The following is a 15,562-nucleotide window of genomic DNA, read 5'->3' as shown; positions in this document are numbered from 1 at the left end:
CGATATCAACCGATACCGATATCAACCGATATATGCAGTCGTGGAATTAACACATTATTATGCCTAATTTGGACAACCAGGTATGGTGAAGATAAGGTACTTTTTAAAAAAATTAGTAAAATAAGATAAATAAATGAAAAACATTTTCTTGAATAAAAAAGAAAGTACAACAATATAAAAACAGTTACATAGAAACTAGTAATGAATGAAAATGAGTAAAATTAACTGTTAAAGGTTAGTACTATTAGTGGACCAGCAGCACGCACAATCATGTGTGCTTACGGACTGTATCCCTTGCAGACTGTATTGATATATATTGATATATAATGTAGGAACCAGAATATTAATAACAGAAAGAAACAACCCTTTTGTGTGAATGAGTGTAAATGGGAGAGGGAGGTTTTTTGGGTTGGTGCACTAATTGTAAGTGTATCTTGTGTTTTTTATGTTGATTTAATTAAAAAAAAAAAAAAAACAAAAAAAAACGATACCGATAATAAAAAAAACGATACCGATAATTTCCTATATTACATTTTAACGCATATATCGGCCGATAATATCGGCAGGCCGATATTATCGGACATCTCTAATATACATATATATATATATAGCTAGAATTCACTGAAAGTCAAGTCTTTCATACATATATATATATGAAATATATATGAAATACTCGAGTTGGTGAATTCTAGCTGTAAATATACTCCTCCCCTCTTAACCACGCCCCCGCCCCAACCACACCCCCGCCCCACCCCTGACCACGCCCCAGCCCACCCCCCACCTCCCGGAATCGGAGGTCTCAAGGTTGGCAAGTATGGGTTAGGGTTAGGTTTAGGGTTGGGGTTGGGGTTACTCATAAGCAATAAGGGTTAGGGTTAGTTAACTCTTAGTTAATGGCTTACTGGTTGTATAATAAGGCCATGCAGAATAAGGCATTAATAAGTACTTAATAATGACTAATTAGGAGCCAATATGTTACTAATTTGCATGATAATAAGCAACTAATTAATGGTGAATAGGTGTTCCCCACACTAAAGTATGGCTTCCTACACTGCATGGTACAAAGTGTAATGGGGGATGAACATATAGTGAACATTTCTACAAAATATGATGGACTTTTAAGAATAAAAATGATGTTTGTTTTCATTAGAATTTAGTAAGATTCACTACAAAATGTGAGACTTTTCTAGTTTCGATTATAATTGCATTACTTTTGATGTCTAATGTAATTTTTATAGGATTTAATACAAAATTGTGGAAAACCAAACATACTTTGTAATAATATCCCTAATCAAAGTAATCTAAATACATGCGCCTTATATAGTATGTCAAGATGATACGTTTTTATTATGGTGTTGAAAACGTTAATAAAACATCAACCTGTTGCCATGTCAAACATAGTAACCTTTTTGGGAGTTGGGTTCTTCCTGCCATGTGTTCCAAAAGCCGCCAACAGTCGTCATGTTCTCCAAACAATAGCTCCACAAAATAAACTGCATGTCGTCAAGTCTACCATACCCTCTTTCCACCGCAGGGTCCACTGGGCCAAAGCAGTCCAACACGGTCCCAGATGTCACGGTGCAGCTGTCCACGCCGGGACGGGACGGGGCGGGGCTCTGTGGTGATGGCTGTTGTAAACAAGCAAGTATAAATAGTGAGCAGAGAGCACATGCTGGTGTCAAACAATAAGATGGATTTGGACTAAATGAGTGGAACAAAGCAGGTGAACTTTTAAACTGGCGTTTGCGGTTTGGAGGCACTTTTCTGCAACAAGATTAAAGGCACCGGTTTGTTTTAGTGAATAAACTCTGGGATTTGTTCCAAAGACGGTCGTCATAGCGACAAGAAGCCGCAGCGCAGACATTTGTAAACACATATTTCTAGAATGGATATTTACTACGTACACTTCTCAGCAACAACTAAGATTACAATACCAAAGTTAAATGAAAATGAATGAGTTTTAGAATCTTTGTAAAGGCACATTCTCCATACATCCATTTTCTACCGCTTGTCCCTCTCGGGCTGCACTCGGTGGGAAGGCGGGGTACAGTCTGGACAAGTCGCTACCTCATCGCAGGGCCAACATAGATAGACAGACAACATTCACACTCACATTTACACACTAGGGACCATTTAGTGTTGCCAAATGGAGGAAGCCGGAGTACAGGACGGGGACGGCGTGGCGCGGTTGGGAGAGTGGCCGTGCCAGCAACCTGAGGATTCCTGGTTCAATCCCCAGCTTCTACCAACCTCGTCATGTCCGTTGTGTCCTTGAGCAAGACACTTCACCCTTGCTCCTGATGGGTCGTGGTTAGGGCCATGCATGGCAGCTCCCGCCATCAGTGTGTGAATGTGTGTGTGAATGGGTGAATGTGGAAATAGTGTCAAAGCGCTTTGAGTACCTTGAAGGTAGAAAAGCGCTATACAAGTACAACCCATTTACCATTTTACCCGGAAGGAACCTACGCAGTCACGGGGAAAACACGCAAACTCCACACAGAAAGCTCGAACCCAGGACCTTTTTATTGTGAGGCATACGCACTAACCCCTGTTTCACCGTGCTGCCTTTAAGGCACATTAATGAGTGAAATTAGCGTCTATAAGTGAATATTATTATATTTGTAAAAGCATAATAATAAAGTTAAATGAATATCTATACAGTATTATTGTTGTAAAGGCATAATACTCCAGTGAAACGAACATCTATAAGTGCAGTATTATAATTTTCGTAAACGTACAATAATAAAGTTAAAAGAACATCTGTAAGAACTATTATTTTCGTGAAAGCACTATAATAAAGTCAAATAAATATCTATAAGTGCATTATTATTATATTTGTAAAGGGGCAATACCACATTTAAATGGACATGTGAACATTATCAGGTTTGTAAATGCAAAATGATTCCCGGGCGCGGCCACCGCTGCTGCTCACCGCTCCCCTCACCTCCCAAGGGTGGATCAAGGGTGATGGGTAAAATGCAGAGAATAATTTCGCCACACCTCATGCGTGTGTGACAATCATTGGTACTTTAACTTAACAGTAATAAAGCTAAATGAATATCTATGAGAGATTATTGTCTTTGTAAAGGCACACCAATACATTTGAATTAATATCTATAAGTGAGTATTATCTTTGTAAAGGCACACTAATACATTTGAATTCATATCTATAAATGAGTATTATCTTTGTGAAGGCACACTAATACATTTGAATTAATATCTATGAGTGAGTATTATCTTTGTAAAGGCACAGTAATACATTTTAATTAATATCTATGAGTGAGTATTATCTTTGTGAAGGCACACTAATACATTTGAATTAATATCTATAAGTGAGTTATCTTTCTAAAGGCACACTAATACATTTTAATTAATATCTATAAGTGAGCATTATCTTTGTTAAGGCACACTAATACATTTGAATTAATATCTATAAGTGAGTATTATCTTTCTAAAGGCACACTAATACATTTTAATTAATATCTATAAGTGAGCATTATCTTTGTTAAGGCACACTAATACATTTGAATTAATATCTATAAGTGAGTATTATCTTTGTAAAGGCACACTAATACATTTGAATTAATATCTATGAGTGAGTATTATCTTTGTTAAGGCACACTAATACATTTGAATTAATATCTATGAGTGAGTATTATCTTTGTAAAGGCACACTAATACATTTGAATTAATATCTATGAGTGAGTATTATCTTTGTTAAGGCACAGTAATACATTTGAATTAATATCTATAAGTGAGTATTATCTTTGTGAAGGCACAGTAATACATTTTAATTAATATCTATGAGTGAGGGGCAGCACGGTGGCAGAGGGGTTAGTGCGTCTGCCTCACAATACGAAGGTCCTGAGTAGTCGTGAGTTCAATCCCGGGCTCGGGATCTTTCTGTGTGGAGTTTGCATGTTCTCCCCGTGACTGCGTGGGTTCCCTCCGGGTACTCCGGCTTCCTCCCACCTCCAAAGACATGCACCTGGGGATAGGTTGATTGGCAACACTAAAATTGGCCCTAGAGTGTGAATGTTGTCTGTCTATCTGTGTTGGCCCTGCGATGAGGTGGCGACTTGTCCAGGGTGTACCCCGCCTTCCGCCCGATTGTAGCTGAGATAGGCTCCAGCGCCCCCGCGACCCCGAAGGGAATAAGCGGTAGAAAATGGATGGATGGATCTATGAGTGAGTATTATCTTTGTAAAGGCACACTAATACATTTGAATTAATATCTATAAGTGAGTTATCTTTCTAAAGGCACACTAATACATTTTAATTAATATCTATAAGTGAGCATTATCTTTGTTAAGGCACACTAATACATTTGAATTAATATCTATGAGTGAGTATTATCTTTGTTAAGGCACACTAATACATTTGAATTAATATCTATAAGTGAGCATTATCTTTGTTAAGGCACACTAATACATTTGAATTAATATCTATAAGTGAGTATTATCTTTGTAAAGGCACACTAATACATTTGAATTAATATCTATAAGTGAGTATTATCTTTGTTAAGGCACACTAATACATTTGAATTAATATCTATAAGTGAGTATTATCTTTGTTAAGGCACACTAATACATTTGAATTAATATCTATAAATGAGTATTATCTTTGTGAAGGCACACTAATACATTTGAATTAATATCCATGAGTGAGTATTATCTTTGTAAAGGCACACTAATACATTTGAATTAATATCTTTAAGTGAGTATTATCTTTGTTAAGGCACACTAATACATTTGAATTAATATCTATAAGTGAGTATTATCTTTGTTAAGGCACACTAATACATTTGAATTAATATCTATAAGTGAGTATTATCTTTGTTAAGGCACACTAATACATTTGAATTAATATCTGAGCCAAGGATGTCGTTGTGGCTTGTGCAGCCCTTTGAGACGCTTGTGATTAAGGGCTATATAAATAAACTTTGATTGATTAATTGATTGATCAATAAATGAATACTATCTTTGTAAAGGCACAATAATACATTTAAATGAATATCTATGAGTGAGTATTATCTTTTTAAAGGCACAATAATAAAGTTAAATTCATACTTACAGGTGAGTGTTATAATCTTTGTAAAGGGGAAATAAAAAAAAAAGTAATTGAATATTTATGAGAATTATTTGTAAAGGCAGGATTTGCCATACATTTCGTGTATTGTGTACCTAATAAAGTGGCCAAAAAGTGTATAATTTTGGCTGTCAAGACTGTTAGGAAAGAATGGGCATTGAAAGTAGAGAAGCACTTCTGTCTTCCGCCACAAGAGGGCGACATGCTGCCAAAGTGAATATTATCAAGTGCTAGAGGCGGTGAGAATTATCGTCTGATCATCAAATTGAGACTTTGGTGTGATGATGGAAACTACACAGCAATTAGCTGACATCTGAGAGAGCGGATAATTAGACACACGCGCTCTGTTTTTCTTTCAAATCAAAATGTCACATTTTCACAGCCTAAAACTCAACTTTGCAAACAAGTCTGTCCTGAAAGTGCAATTAGTCTAAGTTGGATGGTTGATTGGCGACACTAAATTGGCCCTAGTGTGTGAATGTGAGTGTGAATGTTGTCTGTCTATCTGTGTTGGCCCTGTGATGAGGTGGCGACTTGTCCAGGGTGTACCCCGCCTTCCGCCCGAATGCAGCTGAGATAGGCTCCAGCACCCCCCGCGACCCCAAAAGGGACAAGCGGTAGAAAATGGATGGATGGATGGATTTCTCTGCTGAGGATCTCCCACATCACTTCCCCACTGTTGATATTGACATTCCCACGCACAAGTCTCCCAAGATAGATTAGATCAAAGATGCAATTATCTCATTAAACCAAAACCTGTCGCTATACTTCAATCGTTTTCAACAATTATGGCTATACCAAGACACCTGTTGATTTTGAACAAGATCCAACTGTAAAGATCAATTCATTATGTTCTTATGTAGTCCAGCAGTCAAACTTTGTGGGCAAAAACTATAATAATAATAATAATAGATTTTATTTGTAAAAAGCACTTTACATTGAGTAAACAACCTCAAAGTGCTACAGTGTATTAAAAAATTATATAAAAATAAATTAAAAAATAAAAATAAAATAAAAAGATTATAAAAATAAATACAAATAAAAACTAAAACAGCCTAATAGCTAGAACTAGTATGCATATATCTAAAAAAAAAAAAAAAAAAGGCTTTTTTTTTTTTAAAAGAAGGGTTTTTAAGCCTTTTTTAAAAGCATTCACAGTCTGTGGTTCCCTCAGGTGGTCAGGGAGAGCGTTCCACAGACTGGGAGTGGCGGAGCAGAAAGCCCGGTCTCCCATTATTCGTACCTTTGTCCTCTGAGGTTGGAGGAGGTTAGCCTGTCCAGAGCGGAGGATTTGGGGGTGAATAGTTCTTTGAGGTAGAGGGGGGCATTTCCATAGAGGCACTGGTGGGTTAGTAGGGAGACTTTGTATTCAATCCTGAGTGGAACAAGAAGCCAGTGAAGGGATTTGAGAATTGGAGTGATATGGTCATATTTCCGCACTCTCATCAGGATCCTAGCAGCACTATTCTGTATGTATTGCAGCTTCTGGATGTTCTTGCTGGGGATCCCGACAAGAAGTTCGTTGCAGTAGTCTAGGCTGGAGGAGACAAAGGCGTGGACGAGCCTCTCGGCATCAGAGAGAGCGAGCGAGGGGCGGAGTTCAGCAATGTTCCTGAGTTAGTAGAAGGAGGTCTTGAACAGTTGTTTTATTTGAGCCTCAAAGGTCAAGTGAGGGTCCATTCTAACACCCAGATTAGTGACTGAGGATGAGAGGTGAATGTCGTGGTGATGCTGGTGATGGTGTATGACTGAGTCTGATGTGGGGTGCCGACTAGAATGGCTTCGGTTTTGGAGCTGTTCAGTTGAAGAAAATTGTGTTTCATCCACGCCTTGAATTGGACCAACATCTCAGGACAGAAAGCCTATAGATTTTGTCCAGGATCTCAGGACAAAAACCTACTGATTTTGACCAGCAACTCGGGACAATAAACCAGTGGATTTTGACTTGAGATATCGAAACAAAACCTCTACTGATTTTGACCAATATCTTGAGAAAATCACCCTGATGATTTTGATTAAGATTTCGACAAGGTTTTCAAGACAAAAACTTTTTTTTTAGATTTTTGACCGAGATTTCATAACAAGAAGAAAGCTGTAGGTGGGATCTGTGTATTAGCGGCTGGCTGCAGCAACACAACCAGGAGGACTTTGAGTCGGATAGCAGACGCGCTATCCGACGCTAGCCGCCGACCGCATCGATGATCGGGTGAAGTCCTTCGTCGCGCCGTCGATCGCTGGAACGCAGGTGAGCACGGGTGTTGATGAGCAGATGAGGGCTGGCGTAGGTGGAGCGCTAATGTTTTTATCATAGCTCTGACGAGGTCCCGTAGCTAAGTTAGCTTCAATGGTGTCGTTAGCAACAGCATTGCTAGGCTTCGACAGCATTAACCGTGTGGTTACAGGTCCAGTGTTTGGTTCAGTGTCTCCTGATAGTAGTATTGTTGATCTTCTGTCTATCCTTCCAGTCAGGGACTTATTTCTTTTGTTTCTATCTGCATTTAAGCACGATGCTATCACGTTAGCTCCGTAGCTAAAGTGCTTCACCGATGTATTGTCGTGGAGATAAAAGTCACTGTGAATGTCCATTTTGCGTTCTCGACTCTCATTTTCAAGACGATATAGCATCCGAGGTGGTTTAAAATACAAATCTGTGATCCACAATAGAAAAAGGAGAAAGTGTGGAATCCAATGAGCCCTTTTACCTAAGTTACGGTCAGAGCGGAAAAAGATACGTCCTGCACTGCACTCTAGTCCTTCACTCTCACGTTCCTCATCCACACATTTTTCATCCTCGCTCAAATTAATGGGGTAATCGTCGCTTTCTCGGTCCGAATCGCTCTCGCTGCTGGTGTAAACAATGGGGAAATGTGAGGAGCCTTTCAACCTGCGACGTCACACTACTTCCGGTACAGGCAAGGCTTTTTATCAGCGACCAAAAGTTGCGAACTTTATCGTCGATGTTCTCTACTAAATCCTTTCAGCAAAAATATGGCAATATCGCGAAATGATCAAGTATGACACATAGAATGGATCTGCTATCCCAGTTTAAATAAAAACATTTCATTTCAGTAGGCCTTTAATTGAGTTGGACCGAGAGCTTGGCACAACAAACCTATTGATTTAGAGCAATATTTAGAGAAAATTACTGTATTCATTTTGGATAAAGATTTTGGGACAAAAACCCCACTGATTTGATTGATGTAAATGAGATATCAGGACAAAAGCTATTTTGATATAGACCCAGGGGTCTCCAAGCTTTTTGACTGGGGCGCTGCATTGGGCTAAAAAATATGAACACACTTAGATTAATTATATCAGATCATAAATAAATAAATAAAAATATTTATATAAATATATATACACACACATATTATATGCTGTCAGAATTATTGTGATGATTGTTTGCTAATGGGTGAGGGCCGACATCCGGGCAACTGAGCTAAATACGGGTTCTTCGAGCCATAGCAACCAGACTGGCGTTGAAAACAAACCGTTGCCATTACTCTTTAACCTGTCGACCTACGCTGGTTAAACCCGTCATTCTGCCTCCAAAATGCCGAAAAACTGTGTTGTTTTTGGTTGTGCTAACCACAACTGGAAACAGGGAAAACAAAGGTTGTATTTTGTTCTGACAAAGCGCGATAAAAGCCCACAGAGACGAGACAAATGGCTCGCAGCTTTACACCGGGAAAACGAGGACGGTTCTCACTGGAGTCCCCCAAAGTCCCGGGTCGTGTGTTCGGATCACTTCGTTTCTGGTAAATATAAGGAACAAAAATCCACCTTCTTAACCACAACTTGGCTATACGTCCGTGCTAATGTTGTACTTGTTGAATGTGTACCTTATAACGTTCGACAGCTGAAGTTGTTGTCGTACAAAAATAACATGCGGTATATACTATATAGTCTATAGCTTAGCTAGCTATTTTCGAAAACCGGACAACGAGAGGATACCAAAGGCAGCGTTAAGATGGACACCACCGGGAAAACGTAAGCCAGGGCGGCCAAAGAACACCTGGCGAAGAACAGTTGAAGGGGAGCTGAAAGAGATGAAGCTTACATGGGGCGAGGCACAGAGACGAGCACAGCAGCGAGATGAATGGCGTCGAGTCGTCGAAGCCTTATTTCCCATCTGGGAAGAAGAGGATTAAGTTAAGTAAGTAATATACTATATAGTCTATAGCCTAGCTAGCTATTTTCGAAAACCGGTTTCGTTTAAATTTGCACTTAAAGGCCTACTGAAATGATTTTTTTTTATTTAAACGGGAATAGCAGATCCATTCTATGTGTCATACTTGATCATTTCGCGATATTGCCATATTTTTGCTGAAAGGATTTAGTAGAGAAAATCGACGATAAAGTTCGCAACTTTTGCTCGCTGATAAAAAAAAGCCTTGCCTGTACCGGAAGTAGCGTGACGTCACAGGAGCTAGTATTCCTCACAATTCCCCATTGTTTACAATGGAGCGAGAGAGATTCGGACCGAGAACGTGACGATTACCCCATTAATTTGAGCGAGGATGAAAGATTCGTAGATGAGGAACGTTATAGTGAAGGACTTGAGAGGCAGCGATGGACGTATCTTTTTTCGCTCTGACCGTAACTTAGGTACAAGCTGGCTCATTGGATTCCACACTCTCCTTTTTCTATTGTAGATCACAGATTTGTATTTTAAACCACCTGGGATACTATATCCTCTTGAAAATGAGAGTCGAGAACGCGAAATGGACATTCAGTGCCTTTTATCTCCACGACAATACATCGGCGAAATGCTTTAGCTACGAGCTAACGTGATAGCATCGTGCTTTAACTGCATATAGAAACAAAAGAAATAAACCCCTGACTAGAAGGATAGATAGAAAATCAACAATACTATTAAACCGTGGACATGTAAATACACGGTTAATGCTTTCCAGGCTGGCGAAGGTTAACAATGCTGTGCTAACGACGCCATTGAAGCTAACTTAGCAACCGGACTGCACAGAGCTATGCTAAAAACATTAGCTCTCCACCTACGCCAGCCAGCCCTCATTTGCTCATCAACACCCGTGCTCACCTGCGTTCCAGCGATCGGCAGAAGGACGAAGGACTTCACCCGATGCGTTTGGCGGCCCGGAGACGTAGGAAGTCAAGGTGAAGTCGGCGGCTAGCGCGGCTAGCGCTCCAACAAAGTCCTCCTGGTTGTGTTGCTGTAGTCCGCTGCTAATACACCGATCCCACCTACAACTGTCTTCTTTGCAGCCTTCATTGTTCATTAAAAAAATTGCAAAAGATGTCCAGAATACAGTGGAATTATGAAATGAAAACAGAGCTTTTTGTATAGGATTCTACGGGGTACCATAACTTCCGTTACTCGGACTTCGTCACGCGCATACGTCATCATACCGCGATGTTTCAGCCGGATATTTCCCGGGAATTTTAAAATGTCACTTTATAAGTTAACCCGGCCGTATTGGCATGTGTTGCAATGTTAAGATTTCATCATTGATATATAAACTATCAGACTGCGTGGTCGGTAGTAGTGGCTTTCAGTAGGCCTTTAACAGTTGGGTTTTTAAAAACCAATAAACCCTATAATTTTCATGTTGCCATTCAATACATGTAGCCCTCAAATCTCTCAATATTTTATACACTAACACTTGATCTTGTTGTTGATAACTTCCGCGTCTCTTTCTTAGTAGCGCGCTGGCTAAGCTAACTAGCAAGCTAAGCTAAGCCTGAGAAGCTTTAAAGTTCACTGAGACGAGTCTGACGCAAATAATACATTTTCGTTTTTTCACACGATATGCGAATAAGTAAAAATGCGTAAATGAAGGATTTAACGCCGACTTCCAAGCCACAACGCTCGTTAAATGCTTTTTCTGTCAATGCTGTGTTCGCTGTGAGCTGCTTTGTTTTCAACGAATTCCAGGTTGCTAGGGGATTGGTAGGCGGAAGTGACGTAGGTCCGCACTCACCCATTGAAGAGGGACGTTTTCCAAACATATACAAATACAGTACAACCTGTGATTGAGCACAATTTTCCAGGTTAATCACAGACCCGCACACACAAATACACACATAACAAGACTTTTTTGCCACACTTGATTGTGACAAATCGAGGATTAATAACATTATCAGGAAATGATCAGAGACACTTCCGTTTGCATTGATTACAGTAAGCTATCGCTAACAGACTGACACCGAACACCTAACTTCGTTATTAACAACGCCCCCACATACGACCCTAACGTCACTACAATATGGAGTATAAACAATAAAACATTGGATACCAGTAGGTGAAAGTTCGACTCCTACCTTGTTTATGTCTGTGACAACCTCCTCAAAGTTTTGGAATCTATCAGAAATATCAAGCAGCTAAAATGCTCCAAACATGGTCACGTGTGAAGACAGTGTTTTGCATATTACCCATCATGCTTTGTAGTGGATTGTAAATCAATGTCATTCTTTTAATGGAGTAGGGTGTTTAAACATTTTTTATGAGGTATACATAGTTCAGTGAGTAGGTTATGTGTTCTGCGCCACGTGTGTGTACACTTTCTGTGTTAGTTATGGTTTATTTGCACCGTGAGCAAGAAAGATTGTTTGCATAGGGGTAAATAAATTTATACTATGCTCTATTCCTGCAGGTAAGGTTATTCGCTATGGCTCCCCTATTCCCCCAATAGAATCTCGTAAGCAAGTTAGTGACGACTTTATTACTATTTCTATTATCTAAAATAGCGTTTTTCAACCTTTTTTGAGCCAAAGCACATTTTATGCGTTGAAAAAATCCGTAGGCACGCCACCAGCAGAAATCATTAAAAAACGAAACTCAGTTGACAGTAAAAGGTTGTTGTCGCAATTGTTGGATATGACTTTAAACCATAACCAAGCATGCATCACTATAGCTCTTGTCTCAAAGTAGGTGTACTGTCACCACCAGTCACATCACGCCCGGACTTATTTTGAATTGTTTGGTGTTTTCCTGCGTGTAGTGTTTTACTTCTTGTCTTGTGCTCCTATTTTGGTGGCTTTTTCTCTTTTTTTGGTATTTTCCTGTAGCAGTTTCATGTCTTCCTTTGAGCGATATATTCCCCCATCTACTTTGTTTTAGCAGTCAAGAATATTTCAGTAGTTTTTATCCCTCTTCGTGGGGACATTGTTGATTGTCACGTAATGTTTGGATGTACATTGTGGACGCCGTCTTTGCTCAGCAGTAAGTCTTTGCTGTCGTCCAGCATTCTGTTTTTGTTTACTTTGTAGCCAGTTCAGTTTTAGTTTCGTTCTGCATAGCCTTCCCTAAGCTTCAATGCCTTTTCTTAGGTGCACTCACATTTTGTTTATTTTTGGTTTAAGCATTAGACACAATTTTACCTGCACACTGCCTCCTGCTGTTTCCGACATCTACAAAGCAATTAGCACCGGCTGCCACCTACTTACTCACACAGACACTCAACAACAACACATAATTTGCAGACTACAATTACTGGTTTGCAAAAAATATTTTTCACCCAAATAGGTGAAATTAGACAATCTCCCACGGCACACCAGACTGTATCTCACGGCACAGTGGTTGAAAAACACTGATATAAGCAATGTGTTTTGGCAACAAATGAATACAAAGATTGAAAAAATATAATCATTTTGGGGGATATTTTTTGCATCATGACATGTTTTCAATGCCAATCTTTACATTTTTGTACACTCTTAGTCCTCCATAAACTGTTTCAGAACTATTAAATAGGAATAACAGCTTCAAAACGCCTTTTAGGGGCCTTTTTTTAGCTTTAGCGGTGCTATACTATCAATGGCGTTGCACAGGGCATCGTTAAAGTTGTTAGTGAGGTTATCGATAGAGCCCACATCATTTGGGAATGGTACCATTACTGAAGGCCGTAGGCCAGCAAAAGTCGTAGTTGTGACAGCATTAATGTGGCGGCTGCTATAACAGTGGTTATATAGTAGCTTATTGACAATGAGTTAGAACTTCAAATTTTCTATCGTATTATCGTCGCGATGCGTGGGTTCAAGTATTATTTGTGTAAGACCACAGCTATCAATTATAGTCTGGAGTGCCACACACGGAGGGTATGACGGAGTATTCATATGGATAAAATTCCCCATTATAATTATATTATCTGCGTGCACCACTAGATTGGCAACAAACTCAAAATTTGCGGATAAAATCCGAATAGGGCTCAGGGCGGTAATAGATAACAGCCAGATGGAGAGGTAGTAAAAACGACACCTGGAAAGAAGTGTAATACCCAGAAGCGAGATCCCCACATCTGCGGTCCCTTCCAAGGTTTCTCGTTGTTCCCATTGAGTTTTTTCTTGCCCTGATGCGGGATCTGCAGCCCTTTGAGACACTTGTGATTAAGTAAACTTTGATTGATTAAATGAAAATGATTTCACTTGCTTTGTAAAGACAATCATGATCCAACCTGTAAAGAATAACAATGACTTAATGCATATTAATAAATAAAACATTGAGTAAATAACATGAAGATATCCTAAAAACCTCTTGTTGCTGAAACCTGCAGCATATATAGATTTTTTTTTAATGTAACAAAGTTGACCAGAGTGCTTGACAAATTAGGTAAATGGTCCAAAAGTAATAAAAGTAGTTGACTATATTATGTTTAAAATTAATCTGCTGATAGCAACACATTGGCCTACTCAAAATACATGTAAAAAAAACAACTTTTGCTTCATTATTTCATATCTTTACACTTTTTAAAACTTGATTTAGATCCTCTTGGTCCTCCTGTCTTCTTCGACAGTGTTTTACCTGCAAGCCAAAGTGCTTCCGGGTAAACTTGTTGTACAGACACCCATCCCTCCACATCAAAATCACCGCCATTAATTTGAAATCGTAAAAAAGAGAAGCGAAACCTTAAAACAGAAAAGCGAATGTGAAAAAGGAAAAGTTGAAAAAAAATAAAAACCTGTGAAACACACAAAAACAATAACAGTGTACAAAAAATATGAAGATTGACATTGAAAACATGTCATGATACAAAAAAATATCAACCAAAAATATTGTTTGTATTTATTTTTTGCCGAAACTTGACGCCAATACAACATTTCCTACAATGTCAAACTTTTTCCGATACCAAATCTTACTGGCGGTGTTTTGGCTCCATAATTGACTACCAACAGTAATTGTCCGCAAGATGGCGGCGTGTGTAAAATGACAAAACTGCAATGTTATTTAAATTTAACTTGGGGCATCCTGGAGGCCAACCTTTACATTTAACTTTTACAACAACACTGCCATGCCACACATGGCCCCCGGGCCAGAGTTTAGACCAGTGTTTTTCAACCACTGTGCCGCGGCTCACTAGTGTGCTGTGATATCAGTCTGGTGTGCCATGGGAGATTATCTAATTTCACATATTTGGGTTAAACATTTTTTTTTCAAACCAGTAATTATATAGTCTGCAAATTATGTGTTGTTGTTGTTGTTGAGTGTCGGTGCTGTCTAGAGCTAGGCAGAGTAACCGTGTAATACTCTTCCATATCAGTAGGTGGCAGCCGGTAGCTAATTGCTTTGTAAATGCAGGTAAAAGGTGTCTTATGCTTAAACCAAAAATAAACAGAAGGTGAGTGCCCTTAAGAAAAGGCATTGAAGCTTAGGGAAGGCTATGCAGAACGAAACTAAAACTGAACTGGCTACAAAGTAAACAAAAACGGAATGCTGGATGACAGCAAAAACTTACTGTGGAGCATAGGCGGCGTCCACAATGTACATCCGAACATGACACGACAATCAACAATGTCACCACAAAGAAGGATAAAAACAATTTAAATATTTTTGATTGCTAAAACAAAGTAGATGCCGGAAATATCGCTCAAAGGAAGACATGAAATTGCTACAGGAAAATACAAAAAAAAGAGAAAAAGCCACCAAAATAGGAGCGCAAGACAAGAACTAAAACACTACACACAGGAAAACAGCAAAAAACTCAGAATAAGTCATGGCGTGATGTGACAGGTGGTGACAGTACACCTACTTTGAGACAAGAGCTATAGTGATGCATGCTTGGTTATGGTTCAAAGTCATATCCAACAATTGCGACAACGACTTTTAACTGTCGACTGAGTTTATGATTTCTGCTGGTGGTGTGCCTCCGGAGTTTTTCAACGCAAAAAATGTGGCTTGGCTCAAAAAAGGTTGAAAAACACTAGTTTAGACACCACTGATCTAGACCAATATCCTGAGAAAAATGACCCTGCTAGTCCAACTTAAAATGCTTGTGTGAATTTGTGTGTCAAATTTCTAAATTTTTCAGTTGACCCGTCAAACTTCCTCCAACTTTCTGGGCAAGAACCACACACACGTTTGCACACACACGCACACACGCACGCACACACGCACACGCACACACACACACGCGATTCATGAGGTAACTGGAGTCAAAGGTCAGATTAGTCCGTGATATTCAATCTTTCAGGGATTATTCTAGTCTGCGGGAGCAAGAACACCGTT

This window comes from Entelurus aequoreus, linkage group LG16 (genome assembly GCF_033978785.1).
Source record: "Entelurus aequoreus isolate RoL-2023_Sb linkage group LG16, RoL_Eaeq_v1.1, whole genome shotgun sequence".
NCBI classification, from domain to species: Eukaryota; Metazoa; Chordata; class Actinopteri; order Syngnathiformes; family Syngnathidae; genus Entelurus; species Entelurus aequoreus.
This window is presented reverse-complemented; position numbering follows the sequence as displayed.